This window comes from Taeniopygia guttata, chromosome 29, assembly GCF_048771995.1.
Source record: "Taeniopygia guttata chromosome 29, bTaeGut7.mat, whole genome shotgun sequence".
Taxonomy (NCBI): domain Eukaryota; kingdom Metazoa; phylum Chordata; class Aves; order Passeriformes; family Estrildidae; genus Taeniopygia; species Taeniopygia guttata.
The window spans coordinates 3,159,990-3,165,366 of NC_133054.1; positions in this window are offsets into that span (position 1 = coordinate 3,159,990).

Genomic DNA, 5,377 nt, shown 5'->3' on the forward strand with positions numbered 1-5,377 from the left:
TCCCTCTCCCGGGGCTCCCGGGGGTCCCGATATCTCTCTCCCAGGGGTCCCGGGGGTCCCGGTCCCTCTCCCGGGGCTCCCGGGGGTCCCGATCTCTCTCTCCGGGGGTCGCGGTCTCTCTTTCCCGGGGGTCCCGGGGTCCCGGTCCCTGTCCCGGGGGTCCCGGGGGTCCCGATCTCTCTCTCCCAGGGTCCCGGTCTCTCTCCGGGGGTCCCGGGGATCCCGGTCCCTCTCCTGGGGGTCCCGGGGGTCCCAATCTCTCTCTCCCAGGGTCCCGGTCTCTCTCCGGGGGTCCCGGGGGTCCCGGTCCCTCTCCCGGGGGTCCCAGTCTCGCTCTCCCGGGGGTCCCGGGGGTCCCGGTCTCTCTCTCCCGGGGGTCCCGGGGGTCCCGAACTCTCTCTCCCGGGGTCCCGGTCCCTCTCCCGGGGGTCCCGGTCCCTCTCCCGGGGGTCCCGGTCCCTGTCCCGGTGTCCCGGGCTGTGCGGCGGCACTCGCAGCGCCCCCAGCGGCGGCCGTGCCGTACCGTGCCGTGCCGTGCCGTGCCGTGCCGGGCCGGGCCCTGCGGCAGCGGCCTGCGCATAAATTATGTTCATGACGCAGCAGCCCCGAAATCCCGACCGGAGCCCCAAATCCCCGCGCGGGACCCCCGTAGCCGCACCGAGCCCCCCGTAGCCGCCCCCCGTAGCCGCTCCGCCGCCGCCCGGGCCGCGCTACCGGGGCCGCTCCGCCGCCGCCGCCGCCCCTTTGTGCCGCCGCCGCCGATCGCGGGAGCGGCGAGAGCGGCGGGGACCCCCCGGACCCCCCCCGGGGCTCCCCCGCACCCCCGACCCCCGGCCCGGTGAGTGCGGGGCCGGGGCGGGCGGGGGGCGGCGGGCCCGGCGCGGTGAATATGCAATGGCGTAATTAGCATAATTTATATATTTATGATAAAGAGCGGTGGGGGGGGCGGGGAGCGGAGAAAACGGCGGAAAACGGGGGACAGCGGGGGGGGCGGCGGGATTTGGGGGGGAAAGGGGGGCAGGAGGGGTTTGGGGGGGCAGGGGGGAACTGGGGAGAACTGGGAGGAACTGGGGAGGGGGGGGCGGAGGGGACTCGGGGGGTTTGGGGGTGCCGGGGGGGACCCCGACTTAGGGGACATCCCTGGGGGGACCCCAGAGTTGGGGGGCAGGGAAGAGGGGCTGGAGACCCCCGGGTCGGGGAAAGGGGGGGATGTCCGGGGTGCAGCGGGGACAGAGGATTTGGGGGGGCGGTGGGGACAGTTTTGGGGTCCTGCCCGCGGAGGGGGGGCTGGCAGAGGGGCTCGGGGGGCGCTGGGTCTGGGGGGGACTGGGAGAACTGGGGGGACACGAAGGCTCTGGGTTAGGGGGTCCCTGGGGGCACCCCGGAACTGGGGGGGGGTCCGTGAAGAGGGGAATTGGGGGGATGGGGGGCACGGAACCGGGGTGACCGCCCTGAGGGGGGCATGAGGAATTTGGGGGGGCGGGGGATGGGTTTTGGGGTGTAGGAGAGGGGAAGCAGTGCTGAGGGGGGCAGGACATTGTTGGGGTCCTGCTGGGACCCCCGGGGGGGAGTCCAAGGGGGGAAGGGGGATTTTGGGGGGCACCTGTGGGGCACAGTGGATGGAGGGGGGCGCTGGGTTTGTGGGGGAAACTGGGGGGACACCGCGTGTTGGGGGCTGGGGGGTGCCAGGGTGACCTCGGCTAAGGGGGGTCCCCTCAGTTTTGGGGTGCAGGAAGGGAAGGAGGGGCTGGAGAGCCCCGGGGCAGGAAAAGGGGGGATCGGGGGGGCAGGAGGAAATGGGGGTGCGGGCGGGGGGCTCAGGGGGCAGGAAAGGACACCCCGGGAGGGGGTTGGGGACAGTTTTGGGGTCCTGCCCGGGGAGGGGCCGCCGGGATTTTGGGGGCAACGGCAGTTTTGGGGAGGGCAGGGGGTGAGAGAGGTTTGGGGGGGTCTGGGGGGGAATTGGGGGGACAGAGGGGGTAGTGGGGATTTAGGGGGGGCTTTGGGTAAGTTGGGGGGATCAGGGAAACGGGAGGGGGGGCTGGAGAGCCCCGGGGCAGGGAAGAAGTTGGGGGATGAGTTTTGGGGTGCAGGAGGGGAGAAACGGGGCAGAGGGGGGCAGGACGTTATTGGGGTGCTATTGGGACCCCCAGAGGGGAGGCAGTGGGATTTGGGGGGGACAGGCAGGGCAGGGGAATTTCAGGGGGGTACCGAGGTTTGAGGGGCAAAGGGGGGGGTCCAAGGACATTTTGGGGTGCTGCAGAACAGCGGGGGGGACTGGGGGGGTTTAGGGGGACTGAGCACCCCATAGAGGGGGACATTGCCCCCACAGCCACCCTGAGCCCCTCCTGCGGCGGTTTTGGGGTGAGGGGACATTCCCTGGGAGCTGCACAGGGATGGGGCCACAGGGGGGCCTCACTTTTGGGGGGAAGGAAGGGGGTGGGGCAGTGTCCCCCCAAACCTGTCCTCTGCCCCTCCAGCCATGACCCCACCCCATCCCATTGATCCCATTGATCCTGTTGATATTATTGATCCCATCCCATTGATGCCATCCTGTTGATCCTGTTGACCCTATTGATCCCATCCCATTGATCCCATCCCATTGATCCAATCCCATTGATCCCATCGATCCTGTTGATTTTATTGATCCAATCCCATTCATCCCATCCCATTGATCCAATCCCATTGATCCCATCGATCCTGTTGATGTTATTGATCCAATCCCATTGATCCTATCCCATCCCATTGATCCCATTGATCCTATTGATGTTATTGATCCAATCCCATTGACCCCACCCCATCCCATTGAGCCCATTGATCCTGTTGATCCTATTGATTCCATCCCATCCCATCCCATTGATCCCATCCAATCCCATTGATCCCATTGATCCAATCCCATTGATCACATTGATCCTATTAATCCCATCAATCCTGTTGATACTATTGATCCCATCCCACTGATCACACTGATCCCATCCCATTGATCCTGTTGATATTATTGATCCCATCCCATTGATGCCATCCTGTTGATCCTGTTGACCCTATTGATTCCATCCCATTAATCCCATCCCATTGATCCCATCGATCCTGTTGATGTTATTGATCCAATCCCATTGATCCTGTCCCATCCCATTGATCTCATTGATCCCATTGATCCTGTTGATCCTATTGATTCCATCCCATCCCATTGATCCCATCCCATCCCATTGATCCCATTGATCCCATCAATCCTGTTGATACTATTGATCCCATCCCACTGATCACACTGATCCCATCCCATTGATCCTGTTGATGTTATTGATCCAATCCCATTGATCCCATTGATCCAATCCCATTGACCCCACCCCATCCCATTGATCCCATTGATCCTGTTGATATTATTGATCCCATCCCATTGATGCCATCCTGTTGATCCTGTTGACCCTATTGATTCCATCCCATTGATCCCATCCCATTAATCCCATCCCATCCCATTGATCCCATCGATCCCATTGATCCTGTTGATGTTATTGATCCAATCCCATTGATCCTATCCCATCCCATTGATCCTGTTGATGTTATTGATCCAATCCCATTGATCCTATCCCATCCCATTGATCCCATTGATCCCATTGACCCCATTGATCCTGTTGATGTTATTGATCCAATCCCATTGATCCTATCCCATCCCATTGATCCCATTGATCCTGTTGATGTTATTGATCCAATCCCATTGATCCTATCCCATCCCATTGATCCCATTGATCCCATTGATCCTGTTGATGTTATTGATCCAATCCTATTGATCCTATCCCATCCCATTGATCCCATCGATCCCATTGATCCCAAACTCCCCTTTTTTTTTTTCTGGGCTGCCCCTTTTGCCCGGGTTTGGAAGATTTTGGGGCAATAAATGAGTTTTCCCAGATTTTCCTTTAGGATTTGGCTGCCCCAAACCCCATGTGGGGCTTCCCAGATGCGACCCTTGTTGGAGCTGGGTGGATTTGGGATATTTTGGGGGTGACATCTCATCCCCAGCTCAGCTTCTCCATCTGTGAATGCCGTGAAACACTAAAAAATGTCAAATTGAGAGGGAAGGAAGGACTTGGGGGGAATTATTCCCTCCAGGATAACAGCAGTGAGGAGTTTGTGTTAAACCCATCTTTGGGGTTTCTCACCTGGGCAAACTCATTTTCCACCCATTTTGGATCCATCTCTGCCTCATCAACACTTAATTAACACGGAAATTAAATCCACATGGAGACTGGCAGCATCCTAAACATCCTTCTCTCACCTTTTTTCCCCTGCTTTCTATATTTTTTAATATTTTTATCATTATGTTATGCATTTTATGCCTTCCCTCCATCTGTTGCTCCGTGGCTGCTCCTCCCTGCCTGCCCTCACCACTGTATAAATTATTTATTGCATTAAATGCCAAAAAATACCCCAAAAAGTGTGAAAAACGGGATCTGTGATAGGGAAAGGATCCGGAGCTGGATGCCCACCTGCATCCAGCCTGGGATCACAAATTTCTGATTAATTAGCTCATTAATTAGCTGCTCCCCACCCCCTTCTCTCCCGGGTTATTTGTGTCTCCTCCCAGCAGCAGCAGGGAATGGGGCGGCTCTGGGGTCCCCAAAACCCCACAAATCCACGGCCTTTCCCCTTTCTCCTGAGTCACCTTTTCCCAAAACTCCTCCATCTCTGGGGGGGCAGGGGGGATCCTGGGGTTCTCAGATTTTTGGGGAGCGTGGGAGCAGCTCCAATGTTCTGTGTCCCTCCAGGCCAAATCCAGGCACCCCAAAACTCGGAGGAGCCCCAAAACCAGGAGCGAGAGAACCCCGGAGAGCTGGAGCACAGAGACCCCAAAACCAGAGAACAGGAGCCCAGACACCCCAAAACCCAGAGAACCGGAGTCCAGAGACCCCAAAACCAGAGAACTGGAGTCCAGAGACCCCAAAACCAGAGAACCAGAGTCCAGACACCCCAAAACCTGCACACCCGGAGCACAGAGACCCCAAAACCAGAGAACCAGAGCATAGAGACCCTGAAACCCAGAGAGCCAGAGCCCAGACACCCCAAAACCTGAGGAGCCAGAGCCCAGACACCCCAAAACCTGCAGAGCTATAACCCAGAGACACCAAAACCCAGAGAACCAGAGCATAGAGACCCCAAAACCCAGAGAAACAGAGTCCAGACACCCCAAAACCAGAGAACCGGAGTCCAGAGACCCCAAAACCTGCGGAGCCAGAGTCCAGAGACCCCAAAGCCTGCAGAGCCGGAGCACAGAGACCCCAAAACGTGCGGATCCAGAGTCCAGACACCCCAAAACCTACGGAGCCAGAGCCCAGAGACCCCAAAACCAGAGAACCGGAGCATAGAGACCCTGAAACCCAGA